Below are 19,564 nucleotides of genomic sequence, written 5' to 3'. Positions count from 1 at the left end.
CTGCCATCGAGGCTCTCTTGCAGGCGGAACCGGATGTCGTGGATGTGAACCGGGCGGCGGAGGCTCAACTTGAGGCGGAGCACGCGGATGCCGCTGCCATCGAGGCCCTCCTGTAGGCGGAACTGGACGTCCTGGACTTGAACCGGGAGGCAGAGGCTCGACTCGACGCAGAGCACGCGGATGCCGATCTCATCGACGCCCTCCTGCAGGCGGAACCGGACATCCTGGACTTGAACCGGGCGGCGGAGGCTCGACTCGGCGCGGAGCGCACGGATGCCGCTGCCATCGAGGCCCTCCTGCAGGCGGAATCGGACGTCCTCGACTTGAACCGAGATGTGCTCTCGTCCGTGCAGAGCGCCTGCACGTTCCGCTTGAACGAGTAGCTGGAGGCCGAGGACAACCATGCTGCGGAGACACACATCGGCAGCGACGGCTGGTTCGCGCCGGCAGCCAAAGACGACGAGGCCGTCTCTTTTCGCGAGCAGTGATAGTTTTTCTTTATGTTGTTGTTTTCATGGATCTTTTGCTGTGTAAAAACATATATTTGTTATGCAAGTCGCCTGACTTGGGTCAGTCTACCATTTCAGGCGGTTGGATGAATATCCTATGTCTCCTAACCCTTCTTTCCTTCTTCCTCCCCTCTTCTTCTTCCCCAACAGACGACCGCATGGGCCGTACGGATACTCCCCAACATGCGGTTGGATAAACATACTCTATGAATGAAAATTATGTGTCAGCTATAGGATGGCTGAGTTTGGTTTGTTCACATGCGATAGCACGTGTCAGTGAGGGTGCGTTCCCTTGGTTGGGTTTGCGGCGTGCAGGAGCGAATGTGTGAGGGTGCGGTGCGACCGCGGCGTGCAGGAGCGACCGTGTGAGGGTGCGGCGCGACCGCGACAGCCGTGCGCAAGTGTACCTCCTTCTCATTTTGAAAACTTTAGGCAAGCTTGGCAAAAATGTGTGGCGAAGTTTGGCAATGCAAGGCCTAGACCCAAATAGGATAAGTACATACGTACTAGGAGTACTAGTGTTAAAAAAGAAAGGCGGGGTTTTCCTTCGCGGGATTTAATCGATACAAATCCTCGTTTCATGTGTCATGCAAAGACCAAAGAGCTAACCATCTCCAAAGACCAAAGAGCTAACCATCTCACTCCTCATCGGTTGATTAATGCAGCGCCATGCAAACCAACCTTCTCACTTCCGCATGCATGCATGGGATATTAATGTCCTTGGTTGCTAACCCCATCAATTTTGCCTCGATTAGTGTTAGTGGCCCTTTGCAAATTGTAATTTTGATATACTGGCCTTGTGTACAAAAAAAATGGAGGTAGTAACTATATTTGACTTCCTTCCCCATTGCGGTGACGTCGACGATATCTTTTTTTGTGGTTTGGCGAAGTGCGTTCGACGGAGAACACCATTGAGGGAGACCACGGTAAGTCGTTCACAAGTGCCGCCTACAAGCCGAGACAACCGCCTTATTTGCATCCAAGAAGTCCTTTACTAGTACTACTAGGAGTACTAGTGCGGTCAGATGGCTTCTCGAAGAAGACGATGGAGAAGCGGAGTCAGCGAAGAGTGAAATGATGGTTGCTTCGTCCATGCTTTTGTGATTTGACGCCTCACTTCTTTGTGATTTGTGATAGAAGGGACAGGGGAGTAGACTCTGTGCTCTATACTGTACTACATGCTTTCAAGCATGGGAGAAAGAGGAGAGATGTTGCATTTTTCTATTCCTTGAATCAATCAATTAGGGAGCTTTGGTTCCATCTTTTTGGCTTTGGCAACACCGTCCACAATGGTTCCCATGATGCCAAAAGCTATTTTCACATTTGGCTACACATTGTGGATGCCGTTAACCGTACCACTTGGTTTTGCTCCTATTTGCTATCTATACAAATCTCAATTATATTGATCTAAAAAATTATAGAATCAAGATTAGTAAAAAGGAGGTGAGTTTTCCGCGTGGATGGCGGGGGAGGTTTCTTATTTGAGCAATGCTACATCCACGTAATGGTTTACGTAAAGTTACAAACTGATGTGATGTGGTACTATTTGATTGGATTAAAGGAGAGGATTAGGCCCACCCCACCTGTAAATCAGGGGGGCATATATATATTAGATGGAAAGTATATGTAGCAGCTACGTAGCCCTTTGTAAGTCTAGGATCAGGCTTCTTATTTTCGGAGGACGTTGTCCTGGCGGTAAGGATGGCAATGGGTAGGGTATGGGGCAGGTAGGGCAATACCATACCCATACCCGTGTAGTCAATGGGTACAAAATTCTACCCATACCCATACCCACGGGTATGAAACTTTACTCGTGCCCATACTCGGCGGGTACCCACACCCATTGGGTGCACAACGGGTAGATCAAATAGTACACAAGTTATTCACAATTTCACATTAATAAAAAAAATATTTATCTCAACTAAGTAACAGATAGATGAGTACATAACAATTATCATAGTTCAAATTGATGATTGGTGACAACTATATCATAGGTTCACAATCTCACGACAAACTTCATGGGATAAGGTACACGTGTCAGTATAAACGGGTAGGGTATGGGTACATCCATGGTTACAAGGCTATACCCATGCCCTGCCCATGACTTAACGGGTAGGGTATGGGTACTATCCATGAGTATAAAATTGTGCCCATACCCTGCCCATGCGGGTACGGTATCCGCGGGTACCCATACCCATGGGTAAAATTGCCATCCTTAGATAAGGTACACGTGTCAGTATAAACGGGTAGGGTATGGGTATATCCATGGGTACAAGGCTATACCTGTGCCCTACCCATGACTTAACGGGTAGGGTATGGGTACTACCCATGAGTATGAAATTGTGCCCATATCCTTCCCATGCGGGTATGGTATCCGCGGGTACCCATACCCATCGGTAAAATTGCCATCCTTACCTGGCGGTTTGCTAACATGCGGTCCCACGTGTCAGTGCTTTACCAAGCCGATCCGCGTCCCACATGAGGCAGAACAACGGCAGAAGCAACACGTGGTTAAGTTGAAGAAGATGAGGGAGAAGCGGATTCAGCAACGAGTAAAATGATGGTTGCTTCGTCCCTCCAACTTAACTGTGGGAAAGGTGCAGCTTTGTGATTTGATGCCTTATTGCTCATTACTACGCCCGCGCCATGACTGGGGTGCTTCACCCCGGCTGCTCTGCACTGTATTCCAGTATGGCACGTGGACCCAGTAGCTTGATGTCCCACATGTCGGCGAAAGGGACTAGAAGATTTATGAAAGCGAGCGCTCCACTCTTACGACGGAGGAGTAGACGACACGACGGCCCAGTGTGTCACTTGTACTGTATAGTACTATAGTTTTGCTGTTTCGCATGATCCATCGATACAAACCCGATTAAACAGGAAAGGGCGGGATTTTTCCCGCGCGGTAGATGATACTGGCCATACATTTCAAAGGCAATTTTAATGTATGCAAACCGAATAATTATAAGTAACAATATGATATCTAGTAAAACTAAAAACACATATGATTTATTATGTTAGAGTGTAGTAGTAGTGCTGTATTGCATAGTTGGTAGATGTAACATGTGAGAACGTGTAGAGATGTAGTTTTGGAGGGCCTACAGAGAGAAAAGTGTAATACGGTCACCGAACTTCAGAATAAGCTGATTACGGTCACTATATACATTTTGCGGTGATTATACGGTCACTTGCTCACAGTTCAGCATCGAATTGCACTCTGTTGACCAGCCAAATAGTCTGCGTGGCGCCATGTTGACTAGTTAAATTGACCACGTTCCTTGTGGGTCCCACCTGTTAGTTCGCATAGGCAAAAGTTTAGATAAACACAAATTTACGCAGGCGCGACAAGGCTCCAACCCGTGCGCGGGAATCACCTGGTTGTGTATGTGTCTGTCAGGGCCTGATGTGTGCGCATGCACGTGTAGGTTGAGCACTTGAGCGTGAGAGTGTGTGTTGGTCGTGTAGTGTAATGGTGTGTGCATGCATGTGTGCATGTGTGCGTGTGAGTGTTGCGTGCATGCATGTGAGTGTTGCGTGCGTGCGTGGCTGCGTGTGTACGTGTGAGTGTTGCATGGATGCAGTTCGTGTGCATGCGTGCGTGTGTGTATAATCACCACACCAGCTCCTGTGTTTTAAAACAGACGGCTCAGCATACCAATACAAGGCCACCTTGTCCACTGTGCCCGCGGTCATGACTTCGAACCACCGTCCAAATATTTTTTTGTCGTTTGTTTTCATTCTTACTAGCAAGATGCCCGTGCGTTGCACGTAACATCAAGATGCATTTGTATGACTTGTTTATCTTGTGAGAGAAAAGGATGAACGAGGGAAGGCCTTATTTGCAAATGTGGAGAGGCGTGTGGGTACCTTTTTGCAAAATTGCCATAGTTTCTTCCCTATCCGTCAGATATAAATCGGACGGCCTATATTGCAAGATGGCAGGCACACCATCATCACCAACACTATTTTTTATAAGAGCGTATTTTATGTATTTTTTAAGAGTGTAGATGTAGAGTAGATACAAGTCGATAGGTGGGCACGATGGTAGTGAGATAATGTGATGCAACACTAGAGGTGCCACGTGGAGCGTTTAACTGGTCAACTAGTCATGTCATGAGCAAATACAGAGTTGTACGGTGAGCCCGTGACTGTATAATAACCACTAAACGTAAATGTTGACGGTAATGAGTGGATTCTGAACCCCAATGTACGTATCGTCCTTTCGCTTCAAATACAATGATCGTCATTGCATATATCGTGAGAGAAAGATGAAACATGCGTGAATTTTCTGGGGGCTTACTTTTAGAGGACCTGGAGATAGTTTTGTGTGCATACGTGAAAGGGGCGTACAGGGTGGGTATGCGATGGAGAGAGAGATGCTCTTCGTTTCTCTTTATTATGACTAACTTTGTATATAGTACAAAAATATACAAATTCACGGTGCGGAATTAATATCATTGTGGGCACCATGCAATGGAAATTAGCGTTCGTACTCCTCCATATAACTTTGTAATGTTGTATATATGTAGAAACTCTAAAATAATTTTTTGGCCACACTTTATTCGAAAGGAATGTTGTATGCGAAATAAACGTGAAGAGAGGGCTTTTTAGATCAATGGGGTACGTGATGTAACATGTGTGAATGTGTAGTTGATGCATTTGGCGGGGCCTAGAGAGGTATGTGTGTGTATTACGTATTCGAGAGAGGCATGGATAGAGGGTCCGACAGGGCGGGCATGGGAGAGATAGCACGAGAAATGAGAGTGGTCTAGAGAGAGAGACGAATATGACGTCACGACAAGAGATTCCATTCCCTTGAGTGTGTATATGCAAGGGGGGAGGGAATAGAGGCACCAGGAAAAAATTTCTGTGTGTGTGGTGTTTGTGTTGGTATGTGTCGGTGTCAAAACCGGCGGATCTTGGGTAGGGGGTGCCAAACTGTGCGTCTAGGCGGATGGTAATAGGAGACAAGGGACACGATGTTTTTACCCAGGTTCGGGCCCTCTTGATGGAGGTAAAACCCTACTCCTGCTTGATTAATATTGATGATAAGGGTAGTACAAGAGTAGATCTACCACGAGATCAAGGAGGCTAAACCCTAGAAGCTAGCCTAGGGTATGATTGTTATACGGACTAAAACCCTCCAGTTTATATGGACACCGGAGAGGGCTAGGGTTACACAGAGTCGGTTACAATGGTAGGAGATCTACATATCCGTATCGCCAAGCTTGCCTTCCACGCCAAGGAAAGTCCCTTCCGGACACGGGACGAAGGCTTCAATCTTGTATCTTCATAGTCCAGGAGTCCGGCCGAAGGTATAGTCTGGCTATCCGGACACCCCCTAATCCAGGACTCCCTAAGTAGCCCCTGAACCAGGCTTCAATGACGACGAGTCTGGCGCACATATTGTCTTCGGCATTGCAAGGCGGGTTCCTCCTCAAGGAACTTCATAGAAGATTTTTGAACACAAGGATATAGTGTCCGGCTCTGCAAAATAAGTTTCCACATATTGCCATATAGAGAATAATATTTACACAGATCTAATCTGCTGACGTATTCCATAGTGTGTCATCACACCATGACCAAGCCTTTATTTGAATCGTTTTTACTGTCCCACCTCAGCGCGTTTTGCGAGGCGGTTTCCTTGGCATGTCCTTTCAAAGCAGAGATCGTGTCCCCTTTATTTACGGGATTCTCATCAATACGGATGTGGGTAACCCAATCGTGCCCGTTGGTATGTTTTCTCGATCAAAGGTGAGTCCCAAACGGCCACGGGGAGGGCCCTTGGCATTCAACCTCTTATAAAGAGACCACGGCCTTACCCCTTTCTTTCAATCTCAAACGAGTTCGCCCTTCGCCTCGAGTTCCAACACCCAAGGCTCCAGATTTCAGGCGCTTCGGACTTCCGACAATGTCCGGTTCTGACCTTCGAGGCCGATGGATGCCTTTCTCCATCATGGAGGAGGACATGCTGAAGTTGAGAGAGGCCAGGTTCTTGACTGGCGAAATCTCGCATAGGCTGCCGGTGCAAGGGCAGTCCATTCCTACTCCCAATCCTGGTGAGAGCGTGGTGTTTGTGTTTCACTTCCGTCGGGGGCTAGGCTTCCAGACGGATCCCTTCGTGGGGGGCTCATCTTTTATTATGGGATGGAATTTCACGACTTAGCTCCGGAGTCCATCCTCCAGATTTCCTCATTCATCGTCGTGTGTGAAGCCTTCCTCCATATTACTCTTCACTTCGGATTATGGCTCAAGACCTTGAAAGTAGAGCCGAAGATGATCGAGACAGGGAGTGAATGAATGACGAGAGAGGGGAATGGCATTCTCCTCCACCTCCACCTAGGTTCCAATGGCATTCTCTGATCTACTAGGGTCATGGAGGGTCTTCTACACTGGGATTTTAACCCGGGCCTTAAGGTCGCAGCTCAGGTGCGTCGTCGTTTTGGCACCACGGTGCATTTCTCTTCGTCGGAGCGATCCAAGGAATTCTTCTTGGTCGTTTACTTTTCCTCTGCCTCCTTCACCTTGTCGGAGGAATTTGTGGGCATTGCGCTTCAATGCTGTATTGGTGGTCTAGCCTCTGGTTTCAAGATCGTTCGTTTGGGTGATCGACGATTTCGGTTTTCTCTTAATTCTAACAAGGTTGGCCATTTCATCTATCATCTTAAGGACAAAATTTGGCCTGAGTTTGTATGTCATTTTCAACTTTTCCGTCCTAATGTCCATGACTACTCTGCTGATGTTGATTGTTGGCATGCTGATGAACGGATTGCTGAGGTTGCGCCACGTTCTTCTTTTGCCATCAGTTCCAAGGGCTTATTTTTAACGGATGATTATGGACAGAGCTCTTCATCTCTCCGTTTTGGTTGCTCACCGGAGATTCTTACTCCGGCGACCGGTGCAGGTTCCCCATAGGGTCTGGTCAATTTCGGTAATTCCAATCACATTCAATGCAATGAAGATTCACGAGGCCTCAAAATTGGAAATTTCGTTTTTAATGAGGGACAAATTGGTCATCAAGAATTTAATGATTGTCCTCAATGCTCACAGAGGATTATTCGAATTGGCAGTTTTTCTCTCAATTTGTCTACCAATGATCGGGATTTTCGGCGTTTTGTTGGGCCTAGCTTTATGCTACACTACTGGAATTCAATTCCCACTTTCATTATACTTCATATCCTGGATTATTTGTGCTTCGGCTATACACCTCAGCATATAGCTACCATTTGGTCCTTGAAACACATTCCGCCTCTGGATTATATTTACAAAAGAATCAATAAGTGTTCTAATTGTGATATGTCGGGTCACTTAGCCAGTAACTGCCCTTTGGATGAGGCTATTAATTCTGATGGATCACAATCCGGCTCTTTGCTGGCTACGGCCCTGGAACCCACTGGACAGGATGAGCCCACTAAACCCTCTGCTGATCGGGTCTGTATCACGTGTGGTTCTTCTCATCACAATTTTTTTGCTTGCCCGGCTTATTTTAAATGCTCTTCTTGTGGTAAATGGGCCACACATCCTGGGCCTATGGTTATGCCCCCTATTTCATTAGGAAGCCTAAGATTTATAAGAATCGTCACACTGATTCCACACTTGGAAATAATCCCCCACCTAGGCAGGCAAATAACGAATCTTATTTATCTCCGGCTAATGTTGATTCTTATCATCTTGGGGATGGCAAAATCTTTAATGCTGAGCCAGTATTGGCAAGTCCTGCTAGCAATCCAATCAATCGCAGTTTACTTCTCTGACCAAACTTGCATTGAGCACTGGGAGACCAAGCGTGAGACCACCTAGGACTATTCGATGCTCATCGTGTGGCCAGCCGGGGCATGTCGCCACCTCCTGCCCAGCCAACCAAAGGAAAAAGGTGGGGGTTTGGGTTCCCAAGACCGCTGCCGATACGCATTCCACCACCCAGCCCGCCCCCTCCCCTGTCTCGCTCCAAGCTCCTCCCTCTGCTCCCATGGCGAACTATCAGGTCAATGTCATTCCTTACCTCCCATAGGGTATGACCATTGAGCTCGGTCCCGCTGATCGGAAGGTGCGCGATGACATGGTGATCGGCCCCAACCCGCCGTTGCGGCACAATTTCCTTGCCATTGTTGAGGTTAACAGGTTCGTCCCGTTTCACCGCAAGGCAGATCTGCGCCACACCATAGAGGGCTTGCTTCACGAATCCAACTTCTTTCCAACTGAGGTAGATGACTATCCGCTTGGCATTGGCATTTTTGGGTTTGTGGATTCTGTGGTTAGGGATGCTATCGTGGGCACAACCTTTGAGCTTGATGAGGATGAGGAAAACATGAACATAGTAGTTTCTTTTGTTCCGCATGATGCTGCTATTAACATGCGCATGACTAGTTATGGGCCTCAGATTTGGATTTTATATGTTGGTTTTCCTCATGATTCTCAGACCTCTCACTACATTCATAAGTCTGTTGATAAGTTTGGGGAGTTGATTACCTGGCATAGCCCACGAGCGGACAGAAAGATTGTGCTGATCAAATGCCGTGTAATTAGCTTGCGTTTAGTGCCAAAGAGCTTTGTTATGCGTCAGATGGGTGGAGAGAGGCGCAGCTGGACTGTTTGTGTCACAATGTTAAGAAGCAGCGACTGGAATGCTCACTTGCCTGAGGTCCCGCCGGCTGGAGAGGATCCACCACCGGAGGATGGTATCCCTCACCCCCTGTATGGACAGGGTCTCACTGCCGAACAACTTTACCAAGCCCAACTGCATAACTGGATGGCAGAGAACGCTGTTGTTGAGGCTGCACAGCACCAAGGTGGGCAGCAGGATGTTCAGGCTAATGAGGTACACTTTCAGGTAAACTGTGGGGGAATGGCCTCCTTCTCCTCCTCAAGCTCCACCGGCCCTGTACAACTTTCAGGAGTGGCTTGCTGCAGAAGGGCTACAGGTGCAAGACGGGGTGCTGCTTGTCAACAATCTTCAGGACAGCCCTGGAATAGCTTCGAATGATTCTATCTCTGCATATTCTAGCTCTGACTCAAGTGCCACTCTGTCTGACAGTTTTGTTATTGTGCCAGCAAATGTTCTTCACTCCATGATATCTGGATCTAGCTCTGCTATTGCCCCTGTTATGACTACTGGAGATAACTCGCTGAATGTACCTGCTTTGACTGCTGAGGAAAATTCCAATACTGTTGCTGCACCAACCAGTGTCAACTCTTTGGCAATTGATCTCTCCCTCTCCTCGACGGGCTTGCACATTGAGATGACGTCCCAGGGAGATACTGTGTCCTCCATCCTGCTGAATCCTGGAATTCCTTTTGTCAGAATCAACACCTTCCTCACAGCAGCTATAATGCCAATCATTGCTAGTTATGGCCCTTGGAGCACTGGACTTGGTTTTAGAAACAACAACATTGATGTTAGAGTGGTTCTCTCTGAAGAGAATGGATCTTTTGTGGTGTCCCAAGCTTCCATGACCACTCACCTTGCTTCCTCGGTCTCCAGCACTAACCTATTGACTGATCTGTCGGCTTGGTTGCTCCAAGATCAGGATACTGCTGTTACTGATGTGCCCAGACTGGAAATGGCCTCAAGCATTGTCCCTGTGGCGCCAACTTCTGAATCTGTGGGTTTAGGACTTGTGCTCGAGAATTCACCCAACTATGTCACTTCGGGACTTTCAGTGCCGTCTGATGAGGGTTCAGCACTCCTTGCTCTGCCACAAACTGCGGACTTGTCTGTTCCATCTGGTTCTGCTTCAGCTGGGCGTCGCGGAAAGACTGTGGCTCCAGAGTGTGCCATTGTGCTGCGTAGGAGTGCTCGCTCGAACAAATATGATGGTTTCAAAGTGCCTTCTCTTGCGGACACGTCAACTAGAAAGTCCAAGGTCAAGCCAAGGACTGTGCCTTCTGCATCATCTGCTACAATCTCCGACAACAATGAAGCCCCAGCAGCTACTGCACCACCACCGCCTACTCCAATCCAGGTGATTCAGCACATTGGTACCAACCTCTGTGCCATCCGGGCTTCGGAGCTCTCGGAGGAAGCGCTCCTTTCTGACAAGGAGGCGGGGCCATTTTCGGCCTCGGCCTAACCTTTCATTTCTGCTATCGCTGCATTTTATTATGGTTCTGTCACTTAATTGGAACGTTCTCTGCTGGAACATCCGGGGTTTGAACTCTGATGCTAAGCAGCTAGCCCTGACCAACGCCATAAACTCTAGTGGTTGTGCTGTGCTTTGCTTGTAGGAAACAAAAATGGCCTCTTTTGATAATGCTTTCATTAAATCCTATTGTCCATGACGCTATGATAAATTTGCTTTTGTCCCCTCCCGGGGGGCCTCTGGTGGTCTCGTTACAATCTGGAACAACTCCATCTTTCATGCATATATTATTTCTACTAACTATTTCGCTCAGGTCATTAATTTCAAATCAATGCAATCCGCTCATCGTTGGACTCTCGTGAATGTCTATGGACCTTGTCAAGGGGACCAGAGACTTGCATTCATTCAATGGCTTGACCAATTAGACATCCCTGATAATGAAGATTGGCTGTTAGTTGGAGACTTTAATTTCATCAGAAGCCCGGACAACCGCAATAAACCAGGTGGTAATCTTAATGACATGATAACCTTTAATGATCTCATCCGCTCACAAGCCCTCATTGAATTACCTATTAAAGGTCGATCGTTCACCTGGAGCAACATGCAAACCGACCCCCTCTTAGAGCAACTTGATTGGTTCTTTACTAGTGCCAATTGGACCAATTCCTTTCCCAAGACCATGGTTAAACCTCTAGGGAGACCAGTTTCGGATCACACACCTTGTGTTATCAATATTGAGACCTCCATCCCATGATCAAAGGTGTTCCGTTTTGAATCTTATTGTGTTCCGCATCATGGATTTCATGAGGTCTGATAATATGGCCACGGTTCTTTGCAGAAAACTAAAGGCTCTTAGACATGCTCTTAAGGCTTGGAGCAAAGGGATTTCTAGACTTTCGATTGCCATTGAAAACTCCAATAAGGCACTTTTTGAACTGGATGAGTTGGAAAACAAACGCACACTATCATTACTAGAAGCAAACTTTAGGAGGATTCTCATGTCACATATCCTTCGCCTCCTATCCTATCAACAGCAATATTGGAAAAAACGTTGCACTATACGTTGGGTTAAATTCGGAGATGAGAATTCAAAATTCCTTCAAGCAATGGCTTCGGAACGGATGAGAATTAACAACATTGCCTCCCTGACCAATGATACGGGAATCATCATGGAGGATCATGCTGGAAAAGAGGCTCTCATATTTAATACGTTCAAGCAAAGATTGGGTTTGGCGTCACATCATGATATGAAATTCGACCTGGATAGAATTATTAAAAAGGTGGATGGGTTAGATGAGCTTACTAGTCCATTCACCACTTACGAGATTGACAGTGTTATTAAGCTCATGCCAGCCGATCGTGCACCTGGCCCGGATGGCTTCAACGGTGCGTTTCTGAAATCTTGTTGGCACATTATCAAGCATGACTTCTATAATCTCTGCAACCAATTTTTTGATGGCAATCTCAATCTTGAAAGCATTAATGATGGTTTTATCACTTTGATACCCAAAAATAATGCCCCAACTTCAGTCAATGATTATAGACCGATCACTTTATTAAATTGCTGCCTTAAAGTCATAACCAAGATACTTGCCAACAACCTACAAAGAGTGATTCTGCGTATTATTCATCGAAACCAATATGGATTCCTCAAAGGGCGCACTATCCAAGATTGCGTTGCTTGGGCATTTGAATACATTTACCAATGTCAGGCCTCTAAGAAAGAAATTGTGCTACTCAAGCTTGATTTTTCCAAGGCGTTCGACACTATTGATCATGCGGCCATGTTGACCATAATGAAGAATATGGGCTTTAATGACAAATGGCTCGGCTGGGTACAATGCATTTTTGGGTCTGGTAAATCAGCGGTTCTCTTAAATGGTGTACCTGGACGACAATTCCATTGTAAATGCGGGGTCCGACAAGGTGATCCCTTTTCTCCTCTGGTGTTTGTATTGGCGGCTGATCTCTTACAAGCAGCAATTAATGACGCCTACACTAGAGGAGCAATCCAACTGCCATTCCCCTCGACCAATCAAACGGATTACCCAGTCATTCAATACGCAGACGACACTATCCTAGCCATGCCGCATGCACAACGCAAGCAGTGATCATCAAAGACATTCTCTCGGACTATGCAACATCTATTGGCCTCCAAATAAACTTCGACAAGTCAACTTTGATACCAATAAACTGTCATGAAGACACGTACAACTGCATTGCAACCATCTTCGGGTGTGTGGTGGGCAAGATGCCCTTCACATATCTCGGTTTGCCTATGGGGACAACCAGGCCAACTGTGCTAGATCTTTTCCCCCTTGTCTGTCGGGTGGAACGCAGGCTTTTGGCTACCCTCAACATGATCTCCTATGGAGGAAAATTGTCCCTTCTCAACTCGGTCATCACCTCCCTAATCATCTTCTCTCTTTGTACTCTCAAGTTGCCAGCGAGCATTATTGAACTTCTGGACAAAATCAAACGCAAATGCTTATGGACCAAAAAAACGGAGAATGGTGATTCTTGTAACTCTCTGGCGGCTTGGGACATGGTCTGCCAACCCAAGGTTTTGGGCGGCCTCGGAGTCATTAATCTCAAGGTACAAAGTGATGCACTCATGTTAAAATACCTTCACAAATTCTATAATAGATGGGACTTGCCTTGGGTGGACCTCATATGGAACACGTATTATAGCAACAAGATCCCCCATGCAGCTGACCCGTGCAGATCCTTTTGGTGGCGGGATGTCATGAGACTAATGCCCATCTACCGAGGGATTACCAAAGCCCAAGTGCACACGGGGAAGGACATACTCTTTTGGAAAGATGTCGGTGTACAAAAAGGGGGGTACACTTTTTGTACCCCTATGACTGTGCACGGGCAGTCTGAGCCACGGGCGCCGCCACACCGAGCACGGCAAGGGAGGTAAGCCAAGGTAAGGCCGAAGCTGAAGAGAAGCAGAACGACGCCCAGACCAAGACCACAAAGAGCAAAGGGGACAGAGCAGACACCCCCGGCAAGATCCTTGCCAGGGGGCAGCTTTAGCTAGCCCGGCAAGATCCTTGCCGTGGCAGCTCGCCCCACACCTACGGAGCGAGGTCACCCTTGAGTCCACTGCCCCTATGGGGCAAGGATTCGGGAGACATCCCCGTGGTGGCATGCAGATCTTTGTGAAGACATTCAAGACCAGATGCCCACTTAAGAAGGAAATGACCCTTGGCGGGATCCCAGCCAAGGAGGACCACAAGGCCCCCGGCAAGAGCCTTGCCGGGGATGACAACAAGCACCACGGCGAGACCTTTGCCGGGGCCCTGGCAAGGCCCTTGCCAAGGACACCCGTGGGGCCACCATCAGGCCCGCGCCAGTCGCACCTCCACCGCCGTTCGCATGCAGCTGTCGAACCAACCAGATGGGCAGGCACCTGCGTGGCGGCGTACAGATCTTCGTGGAGACCCTCCACTGCGCCACCTCAGCTGCTTGCCTGCCTACATGGCACCACAAGCACCGCTGGCCAGGGCGCGTGTCAACGCAAGAGGGAGCGGCGACGGACGGGACAGGGCTCTCCCACGTCCCCGATAAAACAAGGACACCTAAGCAAGGCGCATTAAATGCGCCTTGTCATGTAATGCGAGGGATAACCTCACATTACTGTACCCTTTCCACCTCCTGTGTGCCACTGTGGCAACCCCTTTCCTATAAAAGGAGGCCCGAGGCGACCGGGAGGAGGATTCGGCTTTTTGGAGCTCCTCACGCCCCATAGCTAGCTCAAGAACACAAATATACAATCCACCAAAGCAGGAGTAGGGTTTTACGCATCCTCGCGGCCCGAACCTAGATAAACGAACCGTGTGCTATCTGTTTGATCCGCTCTTCTCACGACCCCCGCACCCCGCAACCGTAGTAGGGATTCTTGTGATCCCATAGGTGTCGTTTCCCACCGACAAAAGAACATTGGACGGATGGTATACCGGCAGAGACACATCTGCGGGCTTTCTCTTTCGCCTCACAGGAGGATATTTCCATTAGAGATTTCTTGGGCGCCACGAATTTACACAAAACGTTTCATCTGCCGCTCTCAGTTCAGGCGCATGCAGAGACTAGAGATCTTCAGAGTCTCGTACGTGATATCCAACTGAATGATAGTCTCTCGGGGAATGATAGCTGGATCTGCACTTGGACGACCCAGATGTTCTCGGCCAACAAATATTATAACTTTTACTTCAGGGAGGTCCGATCCCATCAAGCTTATACCTGGCTTTGGAAGTCTAAGGCTACAATGAAAATAAAGGTCTTTGGGTGGCTTCTCCTGTCTGATAGACTCAACACCAGAAACATGCTAAAGCAAAGACACTACAACATTGGCAATGACTATACTTGCCCCCTCTATGATTCCAACGTGGAAGAAACGCTTGAACATCTTTTCTTCGGTTGTGCCTTCAGCAAAGACTGCTGGTCTGATATTGCCATAAGTTGGAGCGCTCAAGGTTCACGATTGGATTGGTTAAGCGCAGCCAAAGATGCATAGAATAAGCCAATGTTCATGGCAATATTCGTACAAGCTGCATGGAGCATCTGGAAGGAACGAAATAATAAGGTTTTCAGAAGAATAACACCCACGAAAACATCCTGGATATCAAGGCTAAAAGAGGACCTCTCTTTCCTAACCCATAGGGTTGGAGAAAAAAACATCTCGTTTCTCAATTCCTTTATAGCTACTCTTTGATCTTCTCCTCCCCCCCATCCCCAAAGGGCATGGCATGTACAATAACATATGTAAATTCACTCATTCACTAATTTAATTACACAGTAGGAGACTCTCCTACTGTTTCAGGAGTCAAAAAAAAGATGATCGAGGGACGGCACGCAGAGTGCGGAGGCGCTGTTATAAGCAAGAATGTTGATGCTCCATGGCCCGAGGGCTCTTTTCAAGAGGAGTCCAGCTTATGGCAACAAGAGTGGTTTTATATTACCGCTCCCAGGGGCACCAAGTGGGTGGCGCCACCTGCCTTTCGCTCGGGTCCGCCACCACAGCTAGCGTCATGGGTCAACAAAGGACTGGACTGGGGGCCGTCCAAGGACGTGCCCTTGTTGCAGGGCCGCATTCGAGATCTCCTAGAAGGAGATATCAGTCTGGTCATGGTGACACAGGTTATGCTGATTCGCCGAGCTCTGCCCTGCAAACGCCGCCCCCTCCGCCAGTGGGAGTTCAATCCGGAGGGACCACGAGCTCTCCAACATTTTATGGGCGCGGCGCCCTTGGAGATGTACAGATTGTTCTTCGGATCACAAGCAACGTGTCCGGACTTGACCGAGGATGCAGGTCTGAGCTGCAATCGCCCGGATACTCAAGTAAGTAGCCTTGTGCCCGGACTCACTATCCGTATATTTATCATAAAATTGCCCTTGAAGGACTTATCCTTTAAACAGGAGTGGATAGCGAAAGCAAAGCTAATCAGGTGTCCGGCCCCCCTCCCCGAGACCACGCTGGATCCTGTGCTGGTCCGGATGTTGGAGGTTGTGCCTTCGGAGGAAGGCAAGGGAGGGGACAAGGAAGCTACGGCCTCCTCGAAGGAGGCTGTTCGGAAGGGAGGAATTGAAAATTCCTCTCCTCGGGGGAAGAAGAGGACCGCCTCTAACGACCCGGAGACCATGGCCTCAAAGCGAGGGAAGAAATCTTCGTCAGAGGGTACTGCGCCGGGGAATACTTTGGCCGAATTATGTCCTCAAGGGGATCAGCCCTCCACCGAGCCGTAAGTAGAGAGGAGTTTTTCTTTTTAAGAGATGAGAGGAATCCTTGATTTGTATCTGAGAAAAGTAACCGAAGATTTACCTTGTAGTTCGGACCTCAGCCCTTCTCAACAGAGCTCGTCTTCGGGGGATCTTTTTCTGGAGATGATGGAGAGCGGAACGCCTCCCCCTGCCGTACCGCCTCGCGAGGCGGGTGACCCTGAGGTATCGTCGCGGAGGGTTTCTCCGAATCCGGCGGGGCCGGAAGGTAGTCATATGGGCCCCCAAAGCCCTCCGCATCCGGCCTTCGAGAAGGACCATCGGACGAGTCCGGCACCGTCCGGTGCGTGGTCGGAGGGGCTGAAGGATCTGCTAGGGCGAGCATCTATCTCTGAGGAGCAACGTGCATTGATGAGCACGGTGATTGAAAGGATTTCATCCGCGGAGAGCGGATTGCACGAAGCCGTCAGGAGTTTACTGACAGGTATTGAGGTACACGAAATAATGTACCCTTTTTGACAGTTGCGCATAAATAAGATGCGCCCTGTGTAGATAGTAGCCCCTGAGACTCTGTGCGTTGTCAAAGGTGACGGCACGCAGAGGATCATAATCCCAGGTCTAATATGCCGCCTTCATACGTAGGTGGTGATGTGTCCGGTGGCCAGCCGGACTGATGAATTTGCCGAGCTAAAGCGGCAACTTGACGTGGCAGATGCCGACATCACGCTTGTCAACAAGCGGCTTGACGAGGCACAAGGTATGTAATTCCTCCGGCGGCATCTGGTAAGAGGAGCTTTATGCCAATATCTTACAATGTGTGCGCTTGATGCAGATGGTGCTGCTCCCATGGAGAATCTTTGGGCGGAACTTGCCCGAGCCAAGGAGCAAGCCAGGAAAAGTGATGCGGCTGCCGGAAAGGCAATTGAAGAGCTGAAAGCTGAATAGGCTGCTCACTGCCGAAGCAAGAATGAAATGGCCAAGATGGCCGTGAAGCTAAAGAACGCTGCTGAACGTTGCAGGCTTCTTGAAAAAGAAGATCGGGCGGAACAGACGGACCTGGAGAAGGCCGTTGCCGATGCCAAGGATGCTCGCTCTGCAATGAGAGCTATGAAGGAGGAGCTGCGTCAGGCCGGAGAGATTACGGCTGGAAAGCCCTTTATGCTGCGGAGGATGTTCTGTGATCCTAAACATGCTCCGTTAGACAGGATGTGGAGTACGGTGGACACCTATCTGGATTTGGCAGCGAGTGCCGCAGATGCTGCCGAACACTTCCGAGATCAAGAAGGTCGCGAAGTGGAAAAGCTCTTCTGGTCGCAGTTCCACAATCCAGAGCGTCCATTGTCATTAGCCGATCATTTGGCCGAATGGGCCGAGCTAAATAGGTTGTTCGGACTCGCCATGAAGTATGTCATGAGTCATCTGTGGCCAGAGAGGCCAGAGCCAAAAAGTTATTTCAACTTGGTGCAGCAGTTCCTTGGTGCGGCGCCGCATATCAATGCGATGAAGAGGTCAGCGTGCATAAAGGGTGCGCGGATGGCTCTTGCCCGTGTCAAGACATACCGGGTGGAAATGGAGGCCACCGTTGTTGCATCCCCGGACTCGGATGGAAGCCGAGTACCTGCCGAGCACTATTTTCAGGAAGTTCTGCAAGGCGCTCGTTTAATAGAGACGCAGTGTTCGAAGGATACTATATTCGAATAGCATATATTATTGTAAAACAATATTTTGATAAATTGTAGAAGTTTTTTATACTTGTGCCTGCAAGTATTATAATGCCTCCTGTGCGGCCGTTTAACATATATCTTATCTATCTATCTATCTATACCTATACTAATTACCGACTCCCTAGAAATTATCACATTAATTAGAAATTAGGAGCCGTTAATCTTGTGGGACCTAATTATAACGGTGTAGATCTACCTAATTTTTTTAGGTTAATCTAATCAAAACCTGAGAAAATCTGTGGAGATCTACCTATTTTTTAGGTTAATCTATAATCAAAACCTGAGAAAAAATAATGTGAAATAAACTAATTAGCGACTCCCTAGAAATTATCACATTAATTAGAAATTAGGAGCCGTTAATCTTGTGGGACCTAATTATAACGGTGTAGATCTACCTAATTTTTTTGGTTAATCTAATCAAAACCTGAGAAAATATGTGGAGATCTACCTATTTTTTAGGTTAATCTATAATCAAAACCTGAGAAAAAATAATGTGAAATAAACTTTTAACTATCAGATTATGCTAGGAATCATCTCTAGCCATTAGATAGTCCCACGCACCACCCGCAAAAAAAAAGATAGTCCCACGCACCACCCGCAAAAAAAAAGATAGTCCCACGCACACACGTCTCCTGTCCGCCTCTCGCGCACGTCTCCTCTCCACCTCCGTCTGCTGCCATCTATCTGTCATTGAAGATCTCTATTGGCAACCTCCTCCGTCTGCTGCTATCACCCAGCCCTCTCCCTGGCCCTAATCGGCCCACGTCTCCTCTCCACTTCTCCTTCAGAGTATGCGCACATGTGGAGGCCATCGATTTATCCGTCATGGACGATCTCAATGGTCGCTTCGTATGCCTGCTGCCGTCACCCTGCGCTAATCCGTCCTCTTACCTCCGTCGATGATGCCGCAGGTTAACACGGCCTCCTCTGCCTTCTTTCTCCATCATCTCCCTCGCCAATCCTGTTCTAAGCAGTCTCCTGCTTCTGTGATTGATGTCGTCCTTCTCCAGTCACGAGTCTCCGCAGGTTATATGTCTCCTCCTCAGATTTCCCTTCCATTGCAAAAGATAGGAACGCCTATCCCATACATTCAGTAGTGGCTTCGATTCAACTCGCAAAAGTTTCTATAGAACAAGTAAACTTCCCTACTCTATTTTTGATTTTTACTGTTTTTTCAGTAGATAAGATTTTAATCATAAGTTATGATATATGTGCTTCGATGGGATTCATGATATGGATGCTTATATACCCCCATTGAAAAATTTCTTACATGTTCTCCTTGATGTTTCAGTTCAGTTGTCAAAGTTCCATTAGCCCGCAAAACATTCTCTCAGATCTGGAGCCTACTCAAGAATGACGACTCCACCATTGTGTGCTCACCTTCTTGGCTGCCACTTCTCATCATCTTAATCTTCTCTCAGACTCATTTCGTCAGGGAGTTCCACACGCAATAGTTCCTCCCTATCTCCTTTCTGATTTGGACTCCCTCTCAGATACCACAATCGCTCTCCGATGTGCACATATTAGC

The sequence above is a fragment of the Triticum urartu genome, chromosome 2A (genome assembly GCF_056163025.1).
Source record: "Triticum urartu cultivar PI428250 chromosome 2A, HENAU_Tu73, whole genome shotgun sequence".
NCBI classification, from domain to species: domain Eukaryota; kingdom Viridiplantae; phylum Streptophyta; class Magnoliopsida; order Poales; family Poaceae; genus Triticum; species Triticum urartu.
Note: the sequence above shows the minus strand (reverse complement) of the source record.